This window comes from Diceros bicornis, chromosome X (assembly GCF_020826845.1).
Source record: "Diceros bicornis minor isolate mBicDic1 chromosome X, mDicBic1.mat.cur, whole genome shotgun sequence".
In the NCBI taxonomy this organism is placed as follows: Eukaryota; Metazoa; Chordata; class Mammalia; order Perissodactyla; family Rhinocerotidae; genus Diceros; species Diceros bicornis.
This window is the reverse complement of record NC_080781.1, coordinates 66,882,064-66,902,411: the sequence shown is the minus strand read 5'-3', so window position 1 is coordinate 66,902,411 and position 20,348 is coordinate 66,882,064. Positions and strand designations below refer to the sequence as shown.

General features: G+C 36.8%; 1 long non-coding RNA gene across 1 annotated transcript; it reads left to right on the top strand.

Annotated features, from left to right (window-relative positions):
* The first annotated feature begins 766 nt into the window (after window positions 1-766).
* On the top strand, window positions 767-18,495 carry LOC131400520 (uncharacterized). The gene is made up of 3 exons (XR_009217367.1): window positions 767-821; window positions 4,205-4,300; window positions 18,245-18,495. It is a non-coding gene; the product is annotated as an uncharacterized LOC131400520 (long non-coding RNA).
* Window positions 18,496-20,348: the final 1,853 nt, after the last annotated feature.

The window sequence follows — 20,348 nt, the reverse complement described above, 5'->3', positions numbered from 1 at the left end:
AGGGGGGCATTAGAGGTGAATTGCAGGGAATTATGGAGGTCCCGTCTGCGGTTGCTGATCTTAATACTGCTCTTTGGGCTTTTGCTGCTTGTATCTGGGAGACGTATCTTCTGGTTATATTTACTATTAATTCATTGTGGATATTCTCACGCCTCCCCCAAGCGCAGAGAAAGCATATTCTATAAAAGTGAAGTTAGAACTTTGCCCCAGGTATCTCAAGGTATATACCAATCCCTTACGTTTGTTCAGCATTACAGTTTAAAAGACCTTTGCATCAGAACTTTGCCACACCCTGTGAGATATTGTTATTAGCATTTTACTGAAGAGGAAGCTTTCTATTTACTATTTATAATACTCCTACTATGTAATACTTATAGAGGACTTAGTGTCAGGGACTGTGCTAAGCGCCCTATGTGCATATCTCATTTAATAATTCACAACCGTGTGAGATATGTACCATGGTGATCTTATTTTAAAGTTGGAAAACCTAGATGCACAGTGGATAAGTAACTTGCCCAAGGTCACGGAGTGACTAAATGGCAGACCTGGTTTTAAACTTGGGAGTCCCTTCTGATTCCAAAAGCCCGGTATTATTAACCAAAGGCCTATACTTCCTGAAGTTGTTTGGAAAGTTGTTTGTAGAGTGTTATCTTTGGGGCTGTTTCTTAAAACTTGTTTGAATTTTGGAGTTCTTTTTTTGTAGAGGGGTGGAAGAAGTGGAGGGAGTGTTCCAACCTGAGGAAACGTTAACATCCATTTTCCAGACACTATCTAGACTCACGTACAATAGGTGTCTCAGGTAACCCTTAAACAACCCTGAGGTAAGCTGCATCTTATCTATTTTATAGATAGCAAAACTGAGTTGCAGGAAGTTTAAGTGATTTATTAAGGTCTATGGTGACCTTTTATCCAAAACTTTCCATTTCAAATATTCTATCTTCTCCACGCCCACTAAAATGTCATAGAGATCACATATTTTGAGTTTCCAATCCATGTCTCAAACTATTTCATACTTGGCAGTAGCACAAAATCCATGTCATAATTCAGGGATCATTAAGACAGTAAAGTCACACAGCTGCTAAGCAATAAAACAAATACTGTAATCCAGGTATTCTAATAACTTCACTGCTTGTTCTGCTTCACTTATAGTTGCATCCTATTTAGATGGTGAGAGTGGGGAAACAGACATAGCCACACTTTAATTTAGGATGAACATTACATTAGCAGTATAACAGTATAAACAAAGCATTTAGGATGTTTAAGGGAGGAAGAAATTGGTTCTATAAGAGGCACTGATAAAACCATCATCATTATCAAGGAGTGTGTGTTATTAAAATTAAGAAAAATTTGTTGTACTCAAAAACTTGATTATTTAGGAACTTTAAAAATAATTTGTAACACTATCAATAAACAACAAAATCTAGTCTTCTATACTATAGACAACATTACTAGCTGGAAATTATAATTAAAGATGGAACCTTAAAATACTTTATAATAGCCTTCTGGCAAGACATATATGATATATTTGCTTTTACTGAGTATTAATAAATAACATGTCATATGTCATTTATGGGAGTGAAATACCTTAGCCTTAAAATCAAATCAATGTTCTGTACCAGTTCTCTTTCAAAAAGCAAAAAAGCCATGGGCAATACTAAAAAATTTCCAAATATATTATCCATAAATTTCCACTAAGTCAATGTCCAGAGGGAAGTATTTTGCTGCTACTGCTTAAACGGTAGTTTCTCCTTTTCACCACTCAGGATTAGGCTAGAAAGGGATATTTGAAGGAGAGAAAGGGAAAGGAGTATAGGGGTGGACTTTGTGATTAAGTGTAAATGAGGTACTGGAACTGTGGTAAAAATGAAGAAATAATGGCTGTGGGAGATGGGAGGGAAGGTGAGGGAGGGGGAAATTCCACTGTCAAAATGGAAAGAGGCCTCTGAGGTTTAGTTAGATGTCAAAAGGACAGAGACTTCAGGGAAGGGCTATACTTGGAGAAACTCACAAGTATAGTCAAATCTGCTTCTCTGTTTCCCTGCATATGCAGTGTGCTGAAAAGACATATGTGATTCCAAAGGTAATTTGTTTTGCTGAACTATAGGAGAATTTGGAATTGGGCAAGCCAAGAAAAACACATTTTGTCAGTAAATGCAAGAAACAACATGATTTTTAAATGATACTTTAGCAACCATCAAGAATAGTAAAGCTAGGAGTGGATGGAGAAGCAAGCAGGCCATGTAACTTTCTGTCTGATATGCTAAGCAGGACACGGGGGTAATTCTCCTGTCTGATGGATGGAGACCTGAGGCAAGAGATCACAGGTTTAACCATCTGAGAGGGTTTCAACCTTAAAACAGCTGAAAAGAAGTGTAACTTTTAAAAGATAGATTTTTTTTCTTTAATTATCTATTTAAGCATATGATTCCGTGATTTTAGTAAATTTACAAAGCAACTAGCAACACAAACTAATTTTAGGACATTTCTGTCACACCCAAAAGAAACCACTGTCCTGTTTTCAGTCATTCCCCATTCTCACCCCTAGCCCCAGGCAATAATTAATCTACTTTTTGTCTCTATAGATTTCTTTTCTGTATATTTCAAATAAATTGTATCATACAATATGTGGTCTTTTGTGTCTCGCTTCTTTCACTTAGCATAATGTTTTTGAGATTCATCCATGTTGTATCTTGTGTACTTCCTTCCTTTTAATTGATGAATAGTATGCCATTGTAAGAATATACCACATTTTGTTTATCCACTCACAAGTTGTTGATGTTTGGGTTGCTTCCACCTTTTGGATATTATGAAAATGCTGCTATGAAAGTTCACCTACATGTCCTGTGTGAACATGTGTTTTAATTTGCCAAGGGTAGATACCTATGAGTGGAATTTCTGGGTCATATGGTAAGATTATGTTGAATTTAAGAAAACTGCCAAGCTATTTTCCCAAGTGGCTCAATCAGTTTATATTCCCACCAGCAATTTATGAGGGTTCCACTTTCTCCACATCCTCTCCAACATTGTTGTCTGTCTTTTTGATTATGGCTATTCTTGTGAGTATGAAGTACTATTACATTGTAGTTTTACTTTGCATTTCCCTAATGACTAATGATGTGTTGAGCATCTTTTCATGTGCTTGTTGTACATTTGTATACCTTCTTTGATGAAATATCTATTCAAATCTTTGGCCCCGTTTTTAAAATTAGGCGTTTTTTCCAAGATAATTGGAGATTCATATATTGTTGCAAAAAATAATACAGAGAAATTCTGTTTACCCTTTACTCAGTATCTCCCAATGGTAACATCTTCCATAACTATAGTACACTATCACAACCACAAAATTGACATTGATACAATCTACCGATCTTACTCAGATTTCCACAATCATACATGTACTCTTTTGTGTGTGTGTGTGTGTATTTAGTTCTATACAATCTTATCACAGGTGTAGGTTTGTATGACCACCACCATAGTCAAGATAAAGAATAATTACATCACAATAATCCCTCCTGTTATCCTTTGATAACCATTTCCCCCTCCCCCCACAACCATTAAACTGTTTACCATCCATAATTGTAATTTCAAGAATGTTATGTAAATTGTATCATACAGTATGTAACCTTTGGGGATTGGCCTTTTTCACTCAACATACTTCTGAGAATCGTCTAGGTTATTGGGTGTATCAATGGTTCATTTCTTTTTTATTACTGTGTAGTATTCCGCAGTAGAGATGTACCACAGTTTGTTTAGCTATTCACCCACTGAAAGACATCTGGATTTCATATTTTGGCTATTATGAATAAAATTGCTATGAACATTTGTGTACAGATTGTTTGCCCTTTTAAAAATTGGGTTATTTGCTTATTATTGAGTTATAAAGCACCCTTTATATATTCTAGATAGAAGCACTTTCTCAGATATATAGTGTACAAATATTTTCTCCCAGTCTGTGGCTTGCCTTTTCATATTATTAATGGTGTCTTTTGAACTGAAAAATTTTTCAATTTTGATGAAATCCAATTCATCAATTTTTCTTTTATTGCTTGTGCCTTTGGTGATGTATCTGAGAAATTTTGTCCAACACAATGTTGAAAAGATTTGCTCTTATGTTTACTTCTAAAAGTTTTTTACATCTATGATCCATTTCAAGTTAATTTTTGTGTGCAATATATAGTAAGAGTCTAAATTCATGTTTTTGCAGGTGGCTATTGAATTGTCCCAGCACCATTTGTTGAAGACTGTCATTTTTCTGTTGAATTGCCTTGATACCTTTGTTGAACATCAATTAACCATAAATGTATGTGTTTATTCCTGGACTCTTAATTCTATTCAACTGATCTATATGTCTATCTTCACACCAGCACCATACCATCTTGAATACCATAGCTTTGTAGTAAGTTTCTAAATTGGAGCATCTAAGTCCACCAAATTTTCTCTTTTTCAATGCTATTTTGGCCTGCTTGAGTCTTTCACATTTTCACATAAATTTTAGAATCATCTCATCAATATCTTCTGGAAAAGCCAGCTGGAATTTTGATAGGAATCACATTGAATCTGTAGATGAATTTGGGAATATTGCCAATTTGACAATGTTGTCTTCTGATCCATGAACATGGGATATCTCTCCATTTGTTTAGATCTTCTTTAATTTCCTTCAATAATGTTTTGTAGTTTTCAGTGTACAAAACTTGCAATTCTTTCATTAAATTTATTCTTTTTTTTGATGTGGTAACATTTGTTTATAACATTATAGAAATTTTGGGTGTACATCATTCTATTTCAATTTCTGTGTAGATTACATCATGTTCATTACCGAAAGGTTAATTACAATCCATCACCATACACATGTGCCTAATCACCCCTTTCACCATCCTCCCTCCCCCCTTCCCCTCTGCTAACCACCATTCCAATCTCTGTCTCTATGTGTTTGTTGTTGTTTTTATCTTCTACTTATGAATGAGATCACATGGTATTTGACTTTCTTCCTCTGACTTATTTCACTTAGCATAATACTCTCACGGTCCATCCATGTTGTTACAAATGGCCAGATTTCATCCTTTTTTATGGCTGAGTAGTATTCCATTGTGTATATATATGATATCTTCTTTATCCATTTGTCCCTTGATGGGCACCTAGGTTGCTTCTAAGTTTTGGCTATTGTGAATAATGCTGCAATGAACATACGAGTGTATATATCTTTACACATTCATGTTTTCATGTGCTTTGGATAAATACCCAGCAGTGGAATAGCTGGATTGTATGGGAGATCTATTCTTAATTTTTTGAAGAATCTCCATACTGTTTTCCATAGGGGCTGCACCAGTTTGTACTCCCACGAGCAGTGTATGAGAGTTCCCTTTTGTCCACGTACTCTCCAACACTTATTATTTACTGTCTTGTTAATTATAGCCATTCTGATGGTTGTGAGCTGATATGTCATTGCAGTTTTGATTTGAATTTCCCTGATAATTAGTGATGTTGAACCTCTTTTCGTCTGCCTGTTGGCCGTCTGTATATCTTTGAAGAAATGTCTGTTCAGATCTTTTGCCCATTTTTTAATTGGGTTGTTAGCTTTTTGGTTGTTGAGATGAATGAGTTCTTTATATATTTTGGATATTAACCACTTATCAGATGTATGGTTTACAAATATCTTCTCCCAATTGTTAGATTATCTTTTCGTTTTGTTGATGGTTTCGTTTGCTCTGCAGAAGTTTGATGTAGTCCCATTTGTTTATTTTTTCTATTGTTTCTCGTGCCCAGTCAGACATAGTACTTAAAAATACACTGCTAAGACCAACGTCAAACAGTGTACTGCCTATGTTTTCTTCTAGAAGTTTCATGGTTTCAGGTCTTACATTCAAGTCTTTAATCCATTTTGAGTTAATTTTTGTGTATGGTGTAAGATATGGTCTACTTTCATTCTTTGGCAGGTAGCTGTCCAGTTTTCCCAGCACCATTTGTCAAAGAGACTTTCCTTTCTCCATTGTATGCTCTTGGCTCCTTTGTCGAAGATTAGTTGTCGTAGTTGTGTGGGTTTATTTCTGGGTCTCAATTCTATTCCTTTGATCTGTGTGTCTGTTTTTGTGCCAGTACCATGCTGTTTTGATTACTGTAGCTTTGTAGTATATTTTGAAGTCAGGGAGTCTGATAACTCCAGCTTTGTTTTTTCTTTTTTTTTCCCTCAGGATTCCTCTGGCTATTTGGGGTTTTTTGTTGTTCCACATAAATTTTAGGATTCTTTGTTCTATTTGTGTGAAAAATGTCATTGGAACTTTGATAGGGATTGCACTGAATCTGTAGATTGCTTTAGGAAGTATGGACTTATTTTTTATTTTATTTTTTTTTTGTGAGGAAGATCAGCCCTGAACTAATATCCATGACAATCCTCCTCTTTTTGCTGAGGAAGACCAGCCCTGAGTTAACATCTATTGCCAATCCGCCTCCTTTTTTTTTTTTTCCATTTTTCTCCCCAAAGCCCCAGTAGATAGTTGTATGTCATAGTTGCACATCCTTCTAGTTGCTATATGTAGGACACCGTCACAGCATGGCCGGAAAAGCGGTGCATCGGTGCGTGCCCAGTATCCGAACCCGGGCCCCCAGTAGCGTAGCATGTGCACTTAACCGCTAAGCCTCGGGGCCGGACCTGGACATTTTAACTGTGGTAATTCTTCCAATCCAAGGGCATGGACTAACTTTCCATTTCTTTGTGTCTTCTTTTTTTTTCAACACTTTTATAATTTTCAGTGTACAGGTCTTTCACCTCTTTGGTTAACTTTATTCCTAGATATTTTATTCTTTTTGTTGTGATTGCAGATGGGATTGTTTTCTTAATGTCTCTTTCTGCTCCTTAATTGTTAGTGTACAGAAATGCAACTCATTTTTGTATGTTGATTTTGTGTCCTGCAATTTTATCGTATTCATTTATTATTTCTAAAAGTTTTTTTAGTGGATTCTTTAGGGTTTTCTATATATAAAATCATGTCATCTGCAAATAGTGACAGTTTCACTTCTTCCTTTCCAATTTGGATCTGTTTTATTTCTTTTCTTGCCTGATTGCTCTGGCTAGGACTTCCAATACTATATTAAATAGGAGTGGTGAAAGTGGGCATCCTTGTCTGGTTCCTGTTCTTAGAAGGATAGCTTTCAATTTTTCTCCATTGAGAATGACATTAGCTATCGGTTTGTCATATATGGCCATTATATTGAGGTACTTTCCTTCTCTACCCATTTTCCTCAGAGTTTTTCTCATAAATGGATGCTGTATCTTGTCAAATGCTTTCTCTACATCTATTGAGATGATCATGTGATTTTTATTCTTCATTTCACTAATGTAGTGTGTCACGTTGATTGATTTGTGGATGTTGAACCATCCCTGCATCCCTGGAATAAATCCCACTTGATCATGGTGTATGATCTTTTAATATATTGTTGTATTTGATTTGGTAGTATTTTGTTGAGGATTTTTGCATTGATATTCATCAGTGATATTGTCCTGTAATTTTCTTTTTTTGTGTTGTCCTTGCCTGGTTTTGGTATCAGGGTAATGTTGGCTTCATAGAATGAGTTAGGAAGCTTCCCCTCCTCTTCAATTTTTTGGAAGAGTTTGAGAAGCATAGGTATTAAGGCTTCTTTGAATGTTTGGTAGAATTCACCAGGGAAGCCATCTGGTCCTGGACTTTTATTTTTTTGGAGCTTTTTGATTACTGTTTCGATCTCCTTCCTGGTGAATGGTCTACTCAAATTCTCTATTTCTTCTTGATTCAGTTTTGTAAAGTTGTGTGATTCTAAGAATTTATCCATTTCTTTAGATTATCCAATTTGTTGGCGTATAGTTTTTCATAGTATTCTTTTATAATCTTTTGTACTTCTGAGGTATCTATTGTAATTTCTCCTCTTTCATTTCTGATTTATTTGAGCCTTCTCTCTTTTTTCCTTGTGAGTCTAGCTAAAGGTTTGTCAATTTTGTTTATCTTTTCAAAGAAGAAGCTGTTTGTTTCATTGATTTTTTTCTATTGTATTTTTAGTCTATTTCTTTTATTTCTGCTCTGATTTTTATTATTTCCTTCCTTCTACTGATTTTGGGTTTTGTTTGTTCTTATTTTTCCACTTCCTTTAGGTGCACTGTTAGATTGTTTATTTGAGATTTTTCTTATTTGTTGAGGTAGGCCTATATTCCTATAAACTTCCCTCTAAGAACCACTTTTGCTGTATCCCGTAAATTTTGTCATGTTGTATTTTCATTTTCATTTGTCTCCAGGTATTTTTTGGTTTCTCCTTTGATTTCTTCATTTACCCAATCGTTGTTCAGTAGCATTTTTTTTAATCTCCACATATTTGCGTCTTTTCTGATTTTCCTCCTGTAGTTGATTTCTAGTGTCATACTGTTGTGGTCAGAAAAGATACTTGGTATTATTTCAGCCTTCTTAAATTTATTGAGACTTGTTTTGTGGCATAATATGTGATCTATCCTGGAGAATGTTCCATGTGCATTTGAAAAGAATGTGTATTCTGTGGTTTTTGGATGGAATGTTCTGTAGATATCTACTAAGTCCATCTGGTCTGGTGTGTCGTTTAAGGCTAATGTTTCCTTATTGATCTTCTGTTTGGATGATCTATCCGTTGCTGTAAGTGGAGTGTTAAAGTCCCTGACTATTATTGTGTTACTATTTCTTTTATGTCTGTTAATAGTTGCTTTATATATCTATGAGCTCGTATGTTGGGTGCATATGTATTTACAAGTATTATATCCTTGATCATTACATAATGCACTTCTTTGTCTCTTTTTACAGTTTTTGTTTTAAAGTCTATTTTGTCTGGTATAAGTATTGCTATTCCTGCTTTCTTTTCATTGCCATTTGCATTGAGTATCTTTTTCCATCCTTTCACTTTCAGTTTGTGAGTGTCTTTAGGTCTGAAGTGTGTCTCTTGTATGCAACATATGTATGGGTTTTTTTTTTTTATCCAATCAGTCACCCTATGCCTTTTAATTGGAGCATTTAGTCTATTGACTTTTAAAGTAGCTTTTGATAAGTTTGTACTTATTGCCATTTTGTTATTGTTTTTCTGGATGTTTTAGTAGTTCTTCTCTGTTCCTGTCTTCTCTTGCTCTCTTCCCTTGTGGTTTGATGGTTTCTTAGTATTATGTTTGGATTCCTTTCTCTTAATTTTTTTGTGTATTTATTACACTTTTCTGGTTTGTGATTACCATGAGGTTCATATATAATAACCTGCGTATATACCAATCTATATTAAGTTGATGGTCTCTTTAGTTTGACCTCTTTCTAAAAGCTCTACTCTTTTACTCCCCTCTTCCCACATTTTATGTTTTTGATATCATATCTTACCTCTTTTCCTGTGCATATGTGTCCATTACCCTGTTATCATAGAAATAGATAGTTTCAGTAGTTCTGTCTTTTGACCTTATTAGTATCTTCATAGGTGGTTGATCTGCTACCTTTACTGTATATTTGCCTTTACCAGTGATTTTTTTTTTTTTAATTTTCTTATTTCTATTTGTGGTCTTCTCTTTTCCACTTCAATACGTCCCTTTAGCATTTCTTGTGAGGCTGGTTTCTTGGTGATAAACTCCTTTAGTTTTTGCTTGTCTGGGAAACTCTTTATCTCTCCATCCATTCTGAATGATAACCTTGCTGGGTAGAATATTCTTGGATTTGGGTTGTTTCCTTTTAGTACTTTAAATATATCATGCCACTCCGTTCTAGCATGTAAGGTTTCTGCTGAGAAGTCAGCTCATAGCCTAATGGGGTTTCCTTTGTATGTAACTTGTTACCTTTCTCTTGTGGCTTTTAGGATTCTCTCTTTATCTTTAACTCTTGATGTTTTAATGATAATGTGTCTTGGTCTGGGCCTCTTTGGGTTTATCTTGTTTGGTGCTCTCTGTGCTTCCTGTACTTGGATGCCTGTTTCCTTCCTTAGGTTAGGAAAGTTTTCAGCTATTATTTCTTCAAATAAATTCTCTGTCCCTTTGTCTTGCTCCTCTCCTTCTGGGACACCTATAACATGGATATTAGTGCACTTGATGTTGTCTCGGAGGTCCCTTAGACTGTCCTCATTCTTTTTAATTCTTTTTTCTTTTACCTGTTCAGCTTGGGTGATTTCCTCTAGTCTTTCATCCCGCTCGCTGGTACATTCTTCTGTATCATCTGCTCTGCTACTTAGTCCCTCTAGTGAATTTTTCATTTTCAGTATTGTATTCCTCATTTCTGATTGGTTGTTTTGTATATTTTCAAATTCTTTCTTGAAATTCTCACTGAGTTCATCCATTCTTCTCCCAAGATTGGTGAGCATCCATTTGACTTTTTGTTTGAACTCTTTGTCAGTTAGATTGTTTATTTCTGTTTTGTTTAGTTCTTTTTCTAGGGTTTTGCCCTGCTCCCTTACTTGGAACATATTCATTTTCCTCATCATTTTGCCTCTCTCTCTGTGCTTATAACCATGTATTAGGTAGGTCAACTACATCTCCTGATCTTGGAGAGGTGGCCTTATGTAAGAGATGCCTTATGAGGCCCAGCAGTGTGCTTCCCTCTTGTTCCCAGTTCCAAATATTCAAGGTGTGTCCCCTATGTGGGCTCTGTGTGTCCTTCTGTTACGGCAGGGTTGCTCATACTGCAGATGCCCAGGGAGGCTAGGCTGGCCCCTGACTGGCTAGTTGTAATGCTCAGATGTCTGTGGCTGCTGTGGTCCTTTCAGTCACACTATCGGGCTTAGGGAGCCCAAGCACAGTTGGCTGCAAGGTCTGAGCACGTTCTTGTTGCAGTTTTTCTGTTAAGTGAGTAGACCCCTGGCATGTCTGCTTGCTAGGTTCAGGGTCTTACAATTGCTGTAGGCTTCCAGCCTGCAAGGCTGTTGTCAGCTCTCTCAGGGTTGCATGTGAGTGGGGCCAGCCCCAAGCGTGGGAGCACCCAATTGTTTCATGCTTTGGAAGGTGAGACTGATCCTCTATGTGGCTATTTCAGGAGCACAAGTCTGCTGCCGTTGTCAGGCCCCACCACCCACAGGGCCACACTCTCTGTCAACACAGTCCTGCCCTGTGTGCCTGTCCTGACCCCCTGAAGTGGACCCAGTTGCCCTACTGTAGAGGACCCACATACTCCACCAATGCAGCCCTGCCCCTTGTGCATGCCTTGCCCCACCCAGGTGGACCCACTCATCTGGTTGCAGAGGTTCCAGGCACCCCACCTATGCTGACCCACAAGTTGCCCAAGGGCTTGCTGTTGGGTGGGGCCAGTCCCTAGTGCAGGGACTGCACTGGCTAGCCTGCCCTGGCTGAGCGGGATTAAATCAGTGCTCTAGTAGGTGTGGCAGATCCATGGACTAACAGGCCAAGAGAAGAACTCCGGCAGTGTCTGCTAGCATCTGTGTCAGCATGCCTGCACTAGGACACAATAATGGCTGCTGTCAATGTCTCGGTCCCTGGAGAAGTCTCACCTCTCACCGAGATGCACCCAGAGCCTATCAGGTGAATCTCTTTTCACCAAAGGACTGTGCACCTTTCTTTCTGGTGATTTTAGGTTGCTTTCTGAAATAGGTGAATTTGTGTGAGGATCCTTTAAGAGCAGGCTTTTTCCCCCTTATGTCTGATGATAGACTTTCTGAGAGTATTTCTCCTTGTAGTTAATGGCCAGCAAAGCCAGATATTATGACATTTGTCTCAATTGTGCTGAGTCTAAAAGCTGCTTATTGTGGTAATGCTCCCCTACTCAGATCCCTCACTCCTCCAGGGAAGGCTTCATTCCTTAGGATTGCTTCCAGCTGGGTGTGAAGTTCCACAGCTTGAAGGTGACATTTTTTCTCTCCAGAAAGGAATTTCTGCTTCTTCCACCTCAGTCAGCATGTCCCTTGTTATCAGGGTTCTTTTTATCCAGTTTTCAGTTCTCTCTTAGGGGTAATTGTTCCAAGAGTAGTTGTACATTCATTGTGTCCGTGGGATGAGGTGAGTTCAGAGTCTGCCTATGCTGCCATCTTGACACCATCTAAATTTATTCTTAAATGCTTTTTTTGGATACTATTATGAATGGAATTGTTTAATTTTATTTTTGGCTTGCACATTGTTAGTTTATGGGAATGCAATTTAGTTTTGTATATTGCTGTGTAGCCTGTAGCTTGCTGAACACATTTACTAGTTGTAATAGATGTGTGTGTGTGTGTGTGTGTGTGTGTGTGGAATCCTTAGGATTTTTTACATATAAATTCATTTGGTCTGTCAATAAACACAATTTTACCTATTCCTTTCTAATCTGGATCTTCTCTCTCCCTCCTTCCTTTTCTTTTTCTTCTCTGCTTTCTCTCCCATCTGCTTCTCCTTCTCCCTCCCTCTTTCCCTCTCTGTCTTCCTCCCTCCCTTCCCTCCCTCCTTTCCTCCCTCCTTCCTTCCTTCCTTCCTGGTTACATGGCCTTAAATTTACAGTACAATGTTGAACAGAAGTGTTGAACACAGATTTCCTTGACTTGTTCCCAGTCTCAAGGGAAAAGGATTCAGTCTTTCACCATTAAGTATGATGTTAGCTGTAGCTTTTTTTATTTTTATTTTGCAAATGTCCTTAATTAGGTTTACGAAGTTTCCTAGATTGTGGATTTTTTTTAAATCAGAAATGGGTCTTGGGTTTTGTCAAATGCCTTTTTCATGTCAATTGAAATGATCATGGAGTTTTTGTCCTCTATTCTCTTCTATGTTTTATTACATGAATTGATTTTCAGTTCATAAATCAACCTTTCATTCCTGGGATAATTCCAGTTAGTCTTAGTGTATAATCATTTTTATAGGTGGATGAATTCAGTTTTTTAATATTTAAGATTTTTGCATCTATATTCATGAGGGATATTTGTCTATATATTTTTTTCTTTGTGATATTGATCTGGCTTTGGTGTTAGGGTAATGCCAGCCTCTTAGAATAAGTTGGGGATTTTTCCCTTTTTCTCTATTTTCTGGGAGAATTTGTGAAGAATTGTTATTTTTCCTCTTTAAATGTTTGAAAGAATTCATCAGGTCTGGGCTTTTATTATGGGTAGTTTTTATTATTATTATTACTAAGTCAATCTCTTTGGTATAGGTCTATTCAGATTTTCTTTTTCTGCTTAAATTAGTTTCAGCACTTTTTTTTCTTTCTAGGAATTTATCTATTTCATGTAATTGTTTAATTGTTGACCTAAAATTGTCCATAGCATTCTTTTATAATCCTTTTAATTTTTGTAAGGTTGGTAGTGATATCCTCTCGTTCAATATGACTTTAGTTATTTATGTGTTCTCTCTCTTTTTTTCTTGGTCAGTCTAGCTACAAGTTTTTCAATTTTGTTTATCTTTTCACAGAACCAACTGTTGGTTTCATTGATTTTTTTCTGTTATCCATTCCATTGATTTGTGCAGTAATCTTTCTTATTTTATTCCTTCTGATTGCTTTTGGATGAGTTTGCCCTTCTTTTTCTAGTTTATTAAGATGGAAACATAGGTTATTCCTTGAGATCTTTCATCTACATTATAGATATTTACTCCTATGAATTTCCTTGTAAGGACTTGCTTTAGCTGTATCTGATGAATTTTTCTATGTTGTGTTTTTGTTTGCATCCAGCTCAACATATTTTCTAATTTCCCTGGTGATTTTTCTTTGACCCGTTGGTTATTATGAAGTGTGTTATTTAATTTCCTGATATTTGAAGGTTTCCAAAATTTTATTCTGTTGTTGATTTCTAATTTAATTTCAGTGTGGTTTGAGAAGATAAATTGTGTGATATCAATCCTTTTGAACTTACTGAGACTTGTTTTATGGCCTACCATATCATTTATTTTTGAGAAAGATCCATGTACATTTGAAAAGAATGTATATTCTGCTGTTGTTGGTTAGATTGTTCTAAAATTGTCAGTTAGGTCTACCTTATAGTGCTGTTCAGGTCTTCTATATCCTTCTTGATTTTCTGTCTCACTTTGCTCTCACCTTAGAGTGAGTCACTGAAATCTCCAACTATTATTGTTGAATTTTCCATTTTGTATTCATTTTTGTTCGTTTTTGCTTCATGTAGTATAAGGCGCCTTTGTTAGGTGCAGATACGTTTATAATGATTATATTTTCCTGATGAATTGTTCCTTAATCCTTATAGAATATTCCTTTTTATCTCAAGTAATAATGTTGGTTTATATTTTTGTATTAATATAGACACTCCAGCTCTCTTATTGTTACTGTTTGCATCATATTTTTTCCATTCTTATTTTATTAAAAATTTTTTATTGAGATATAATTGACATATAACATTGTGTAAGTTTAAGGTGTACAACATATTGACTTGATAAATTTATATTGCAATAGGATTGCCATGGTAGCATAGATAACACCTCAGTTGTGCCACATAATTATCATTTCTTCTCGTGATGGGAACAATTAAGATCTAGTCTCTCAGTAAGTTTAATGTTTATAATACAGTTTTGTTGTCTATAATCACTGTACTGTGTATTAGATCTCCAGGACTTGTTTATCTACTAGTTGCAAGTGTGTGCCCTTAAACATCTCTTCCATTCCCCTATCCCCCAGACCCTGGTAACCACAATTTCACTCTGTTTTTCCCCGTTCAGTTTTTTTTTTTAGATTCCATGTATAAGAGATATCATACAGTATTTGTCTTTCTCTGTCTGACTTATCTCACTTAGCATAACGTCTTCAAGGTCCATCTGTGTTGTTACAAATGGCACAATTTCCTTTTTCTCATGGCTGAATACTATTACATTGAATATATATATACCGCATCTTTATTTACTCATCTGTTCATGGATGCTTAGGCTATTTCCATGTCTTGGCTATTGTGAATAATGCTGCGATAAACATGGGAGTGCATATATCTCTTTAGTAACCTGTTTTCATTTCCTTTGGATATATACCCAGAAGTGGGATTACTGAATCATATGGTAGTTCTAATTTTAAGTTTTTGAGAAGCCTCCATACTGTTCTCCACAGTGGCTAAACCAGTTTACAATCCCAGCAATGGTGTACAAGAGTTCCCTTTTCTCCATATCCTCACCAACACTTGTTATCTCTTGCCTTCTTGATGATCACCATTCTTACAGGTATGAAGTAATATCTCATTGTGGTTTTGATTTGTATTTCTCTGATGAATAGTGATGTTGAGTACCTTTTCATGTACCTGTTGGCCTTTTGGATGTCTTCTTTGGAAAAATGTCTATGTAGTTCTTCTGCCCATTTTTAAATCAGATTTTTTTTTATTATTGAGTTGTATGTGTTTATAAATTTTGGTTACTAACCCCTTATTCAATACATGGTTTGCAAATATTTTCTTCCATTCCGTAGGTTGTCTTTTCATTTTGTTGATTGTTTCTTTGGCAGTGCAAAAGCTTTTAAGTTTGATGTAGTCCCACTTGTTGATTTTTTTCTTTTGTTGTTTGTGCTTTTGGTGTCAAATCCGAAAAATCATTGCCAAGAACAATGTTGAGGAGATTCTTTCCTATATTTTCTTACTAGGAGTTTTAAGTCTTTAATCTATTTCAAGTTAATTTTTGTGAGTGGTGTAAGAAAGGGTTCTAATTTCATTTTTCTGCATGTGGTTATCCAGTTTTCCCAAGACCATTTGTTAAAGAGACTATTCTTTTCCCATTGGATGTTCTTGGCTCCCTTATCAAATATTAGTTCACCATATATGTGGGGTTTAGTTTTGGGATCTCTATCCTGTTCCATTTGTCTATGTGTCTATTTTTATGCCAGTACCATATTGTTTTAATTATTTTAGCTTGGTAGTGTATTTTGAAATAAGGAAATGTGTTGCCTCTAGTTTTGTTCTTCTTTCTCATTATTGCTGTCGCTATTTGGAGTCTTTTGCAGTTTCATACAAATTTTAGGATTGCTTTTTCTATTTCTGTGAAAAATGCCATTGGGATTTTGATAGGGATTGTGTTGAATCTATAGATGGCTTTGGGTAGCATGGGCATTTTAATAATATTAATTCTTCCAATCCATGAACACAAGATGTCCTTCCATTTGTTTGTGTGTTCTTCCATTTCTTTTAGCAAAGTCTTGTGTTTTCATTGCACAGATCTCTTACTTCCTTGATTAAATTTATTCCTAAGTATTTTGTTGTATTGGAAGCTATTATGAAAGTATTGGTTTCATTTCCTTTGGGAATATATCCAGAAGAGGGATTGCTGGATCATATGGTAGTTTTATTTCTAGTTTTTTGGAACCTCCATAGTGTTTTCCATGATGGCTGTACCAATTTACATACTCACCAAGATGTACATGGGCTCCTTTTTCTCCACATTCTCACCAATATTTCTTATTATTTTTTTCTAATAGCCATCCTAACAAATGTGAGGTAATATGATTTCGATTTGCATTTCCTTGATGCTTAGTGATGTTGAGCATCTTTTCATATACTTATTGGCTGTTTGTATATATTCTTTGGGAAAATGTCTACTCAGGTCCTTTGACCACTTTTTAATCAGATTGTTTGTTTGTTTTTGTTATTGAGTTGTATAAGTTTCTTATATGTTTTGGATATTAACTCCTCATCAGATATGTGGTGTGCAAATATTTTCTCCCAATCCATAGGTTGCCTTTTCATTTTGTTGATTGTTTCCTTTGCTGTGCAGAAGGTCTTTCATTTGATGCAGTCCTACCTGATTATTTTTGCTTTTGTTGCTTGTACTTTTGGTGTCAGATCCAGAAAAATCATTGCTAAGGCCAATGCCATGGAGCTTTTTCCCTATGTTTTCTTCAAGGAGTTTTATGGTTTCAGGTCTTGTGTTTAAGTCTTTAATCCATTTTGAGTTGGTTTTTGTGTATGGTGTAAGATAAGGATCCAATTTAATTATTTTGCGTGTGGATATACAGTTTTATTAGCCCTATTTTTGAAGAGAATGTATATATATATATATATATATAACATAATTACATAATGCATAAACAAAAAAGATTATAAAAGCTTTTACATGAAATGTGTTGACATGTAAAATATATATTAAAATTATATAATACATAAATAAAAAAGATTGTAAAATCTTTTACCTGTGAAATATGGAATTATATGATATATAATGTTATATTACAAAGCTATAGTCATCAAAACAATATGGTACTGACATAAAAACAGACACATAGACCAATGAAACAGAATAGAGAACCAAAAAATAAACACAAGCATATATGCATATATGGTCAACTAATTTTTGACAAAGGCAAAACTTTCAGTTTCACCATCCAGAATGATGTTATCTGTGGGTTTTTCATATATGGTCTTTATTATGTTGAGTTAGTTTCCTTCCATTCCTTGTTTGTTGAAGATTTTCTATCATGAAAGAGTGATGGATTTTGTCATGTGACATTTGTACATCAATTGAGATAATCATTTTGTTTATTTCCTTCATTCTGTTGATGTGGTGTAGAATACTGATTGACTTCCATATGCTGAACCATGCTTGCATTTCAGGAATAAATCTCATATGATCATAGTGTATGATCATGTTAATATGCTGCTAAATGTGGTTTGCTGTATTTTGTTGAGGATTTTTGTATCATTCATAGGGGTTATTGATCTGTAGTTCTTTTTTCTTTTAATATGTTTTTCTGCCTTTGTTCTTAGGGTAATGCTGGCCTTATAGAATGAGTTAGGAAGTATTCTCTTCTCTTGAATGTTTTAGAAGACTTTGAGAAGAACGTTGCTAATTCTTTAAATGTTTAGTATAATTCACCAAGGAAGCCATCTAATGCAGGGCTTTTCTTTGTTGAGAGATCTTTGATTGCTAATTCATTCTCTGTACTAGTTATAAATCTACTCAGATTTTCTATTGCTTCATGATTCAGTTTTGGTAGGTTGTGTGTTTCTAGGAATTTGTCCATTTCATCAAGGCTATTCAGTTTCTTGGTGGAGAACTATTTGTAGTACACTTTTACAATCTTTTTTATTTTCACAAAATCACTAGTAATGTCTCCACTTAATTGCTGATTTTAGTAATTTGAGATTTTCTTTTTTTTTCTTACTACATATAGATAAATGTTTCTCAATTTTATTGATCTTTTCAAAGAAGCAACTTTTGATTTTGTTGATTTATTTGTTTTTCTATTGTCTATTTTATTTATCTCCACTCTAATTATTATCATTTCCTTCATTCTGCTAGATTTGGGCTTAGTTTTTCTTCTTTTTCTAGTTCCTTGACATGTAAAGTTGAGATGACTTGAGACCTTTCTTTTTTAATGTAAGTATTTACATCTATTAATTTCCATCTTAGAAGTCAAGATGGTGGCATAAGTAGACTCTGAACTCACCTCCTCCCATGGACACAGCCAATTTACAACTACTCGTGGAATAATTACCCCTGAGAGAAAACTGAAAACTGGATAAGAGGAACTCCTGCAACAAAAGACAATACTAACTGAGGTGGAAGAGGCAGAAATTCCCTTCTGGAGAGAAAAAATACCACCTTCACAAGCCGCCAGCATGACGGCCGCCCGGGAGCAGCCCAAAGGTATACAGCCCTCCCTAGAGGAGTGGGGTCCAGAGCCAGGCAGTGCTCCTGCTGTAGGCATTCTGTGGACCCCGCACAATCAAGACAAGTGGCATAACATCAGACTTTGTCTGCTACTTAAACATTGGGGATTACCCCCAGAAAAGCTGGTTCACAAAGAAATTAAAACTGGCTCTTAAAGGGCCAATGCACAAATTCACCCATTTCAGAAAACAACCTAAAATCACCAGAAAGAAAGGTGCACAGTGCTTTGATGAAAAGACACTCACCTGATAGGCTCTGAGTTCAACTCAGTGAGAGGTAAGAACTCTCGAGGGACTGGGACATTGGCGGTGGCTATTGTTGTGGCCTAATGTGGAAGTGCTGACACAGGCACTGGCAGATGCAATTGGAGTTCTCCCTGGGGCCTGCTAGCCAGGATCTGCCCCACCCACTAGAGCACCTATTTAATTCAGTTCAGCCAGGGCAGGCATCCCATCCTAGGGACTGGCCCCACTCAACAACAAGCCCTCAAGCAACTTGTGGGCCTGCATAGACTGGTGACTGGATTCTTTGCAGCCTGGTGACTAAGCTCACTTCAGTGGGGAAGGGCATGCACAAGGAGCGGGTGGAGAGTGTGGCACAGTGGTGGAGTGTGTGGGGCTCCTGCGAAGGAGAGACTGGGTCCACTTCAGGAGGTCAGGGCACACACACGGGGCAGGACTGTGTTGACTCTGTTTGTGGACCTGTGGGAGGTGGGGCATGTCAGCTGCAGAAGACTTGTGCTTCTGGAAGACCCACATAGGGGGTTTGCCCCACCTTCCAAAGCCTGAAAGAATTGGGTGCTCCTGTGCCTGAGGCCAGCCCCACCCAGCTGCAATCCTCAGAGAGCTGACAAGAGACCTAATAGGCTAGAGGCTTACAGCAATTGTAAGGCCCTGAGCCTAACAACCTGCCATGCTGGAGGCCTACTCACTTAAAAGAAAAACTGCAACACAAATGTGGTATTAGAACTTGCAGCCAACTGTGATGGGGCTCCCCACACCTGATAAAGAGACTGAAGGGCCCACAACAACTACAAGCAGCTGAGCATTACAACAGCTGGCCAGGAGCATAACTCAGCCTCCCTGGGCGCCTACAGGGAGAGCAAACAGGCCACAACAGAAGGACACACATAGCCCACATAGGGGTCACCCCTGGAACATTGAGAACTGAGGGAAGCACACTGGAAGACTCCTAAGTCATCACTTACATAAGGTCACCTATCCAAGAGCAGGAGACATAGCTGACCTACCTAATACATAGACACAAGCACAGGGAAAGAGGCAAAATGAGGAGGCAAAAGAATACATTCCCAGTAAGGGAACAGGACAAAACCCCAGAAAAGGAACTAAGTGAAACAGAAATGAGGAACCTACCCGACAGAGAGTTCAAACTAAGAGTGTTAAGGATGCTCACTGATCTGGGGAGAAGAATAGATGAACTCAGTGAGAATGTCAACAAAGAAGTGGAAGATATAAAAAAGAACCAATCAGAAATGCAGAATACAATATTGGAAATGAAAAATTCATTAGAGGGACTCAAAAGCAGAGTAGAGGATACAGAAGAACGGATCTGTGAGCTGGGCAAAAGACTAGAAGAAATTACCCCAGGTGAACAGGTAAAAGAGAAAAGAATTAAAAAGAGTGAGGACAGTCTAAGGGACCTCTGGGACAACATCAAGCACACTAACATCCGTGTTATAGGTGTCCCGGAAGGAGAAGAGCGAGACAAGGGGGCAGAGAATCTATTTCAAGAAATAATAGATGAAAACTTCCCTAACCTAAGGAAGGAAAGACACATCCAGGTACAGGAAGCACAGAGAGCCCCAAACAAGATAAACCCAAAG